General features: G+C 35.6%; 1 pseudogene; it reads right to left on the bottom strand.

Moving 5' to 3' along the window:
* Positions 1-1,496: 1,496 nt before the first annotated feature.
* LOC122736395 lies at positions 1,497-1,851 on the bottom strand (annotated as a pseudogene).
* Positions 1,852-2,617: the final 766 nt, after the last annotated feature.

Below are 2,617 nucleotides of genomic sequence, written 5' to 3'. Positions count from 1 at the left end.
CCATTATTTCTTCCAAGAAAACCCCAAATGGAGTCAAGAAAAGTTGGACCCAAATGAAAGCAACGGAACTTCAACTGATCAATCTTCCACTAAACAAACAAACAAACAAAAAGCAACTGATTTAATTAAATGAAGGGGTTAAACTACATGATATTTCAGATCCCCTCTAGCTGTAAATTTATAAGCTTATACAATTTACTTCTTTGGCCTCTTATGCAGTGCTAGTCATATAGCATATACTTATCAAATACTTGCTTACTTGATGTTTATTTTATTTTATTTTATTATTTTTCCAATTGCATGATATGATTCAATTCATGAGGTTGTATCCTATGGGGCAAAAGGACAAGCAATACTCTCTAACTCTGCCTTTTTTGGTTACAGTATATATTGACTAGAGCTTTTCTTAGAAGTCTAGTGAAAGTCTGGGGAAATTAAGTTCTTTCCCACAATGGAAAGAATTTATTCTCACTCACATTCTTCCTGTGTGTGGGAGGAAAACCTTTCCTTTTGTTGAGAACACAAAGGATTATTTTCTTTGCAAATTAAGGCTGCTTCTCTAATAAGTTGTAGGATATGTCTACTGTAGTCAAAGAGAGATGTGGTGAGAAGCTGGTGTTTATGAGGTGATGACACTGACTGAGCCTGACTGTTTGGTTCAAATGGTTGGTGAACATATACCTAATGCCTTTAGATACATGAAGGAATGTTACTCAACTTGTTCTTGGAGAAAGCATGAGTCCTTTCATATTTCACCATGAGAGTTTAAATGACTGGATGTACTCTTCCATATTTAGGGGAGGGGGAATATATATGTAGTGGATCCAACTGATCTTCCCTTTCCTTCCCTCACACATCATACACCCCCATGTAGATGGGATAATGACAGGATTCCAGCAATTCACTTCTGCCTCTTAGAATCTTTTGCTCCCTTAAAGATTTAACTGAAATCCTGCCTTCAGCAAGAAGACTAACCTGACACTTACTAGCTGTTTGACCCTGGGCAAAGCATTTAACCCCAATTGCCTTAAAACATCCAAGGTCCTATCCAGTCATCCTGATGTATATCTTGCCCATACTGGACCCATATATCTCTGGAGGAGAGAGTGAGGTAGGTGACCTTACACAGCCCTCCCTCACTTAAGGTCAAGGTATTAAAGTACCTTGAAAGATTAGTTTTGCTACTTCAGGCAACTGAAAATATTTCTGCCTTTACTCAAGGATATATATCATGATTGGAGAAGGTCAAATGTACTTTCTTAGAAAAAAGGTAAGAGGATAGAGTATGAAGCTATAGGCTTATAGCTTGATCTCAATTCTGATCAAATTTATAAAACATGATATTAGATCATTGGTGAGCATTTAGAAAGGGAAGCTTTGATTATATGGTTTTATCATGAATAGAAATAGATCTAGATGTCCTAATTTTTTTTTCAAATTTTGCCGAACTTTATTGAAATTTTTGAAAGTTCTGTTTTCTATCACAGTAGTCCTTGAGCATCACTGTTTGGTGCTGGATTCTAGCAAGTCTTTTGCTTCATTTATTTTGGTTGTTAAATAAGGAGATCTACCTTTATCTGGGTGATTCAAAATCATCATTCTCCTGTGAACTGTTCTAATCTTGGCCTTGCCAGGAGATGGGGGAAGAATAAATCTTCTTTGTAGTTTCTGCAATTACTTGTTCCAGAGGCTTTTAGATTTGAAATGCACAGTGACCTGCAAATGTGAAGGCTGCAACCACTAATCCCACCACTATCAGTGTCCTGGCTAGTCCCTGGTTGATATAGGTTGGGGACGTATACTCCGCATAATGCAAACTCTCACTGGCCAGCCAGCACCTCTTGCAGCCATGGCAATTCAGGGCGGGCTGACGTCCAGATGTCCTAAATTTTGATCAGTATTTTTAAAATATCTCATACCATTCAAATAGGTAAATGTCAGCTAGACAATCATACAATTAGATATGTTCAAAATCAATTAGATAGTAAGGTTCGAAGAGTAGTCATCAATAACTAAAATAATGTTAATAGGTTTCCATGAGAGTGATTCACGGAGCTGTAATTGACGCTGTACAGTTTAATATGTTTGTCAGCGACTGAGATAAAGGGCTAGATTACATTGTCATCAATCAGCAGATGATAAAAATAAAATTGGGTTAGTAAATTCATTTTTATATATGTATATATGTGTATATATGCATACATATACATACACATATATACATATACACACACATATATGTGTGTATATATATATATATGTGTGTGTGTATGTGTGTATAAAGGCTTTGAGAGGCTAGAGAATTGAACTTAGAGAATTACCATAAAATTTAAGGTAGATAAATATAAAAAGTTTTATGCTTTGGTGCAGAAAGAAAACTTAAATGTATAAGATATAAAATGCATGATTGCATAGCAGTTTCTATCAGAAAGGTTTAAGGGTAAATCAAATAGCTTGGGGTTCATTAAGAGAAAGTATCAGTGATCTCATAATTGCCAAATATAATGGCCTTTTCTCAGTTTTCATCTTTAAAAATCTCTCTTCACTTTTTAATAATGTCCCCCTTTCCTGGATAATCTTTCTGCTCTCTACTTTCCTTAACTGACCATTCATTCTC

This window comes from Dromiciops gliroides, chromosome 1 (genome assembly GCF_019393635.1).
Source record: "Dromiciops gliroides isolate mDroGli1 chromosome 1, mDroGli1.pri, whole genome shotgun sequence".
Taxonomy (NCBI): Eukaryota; Metazoa; Chordata; class Mammalia; order Microbiotheria; family Microbiotheriidae; genus Dromiciops; species Dromiciops gliroides.
This window is presented reverse-complemented; position numbering and strand designations above follow the sequence as displayed.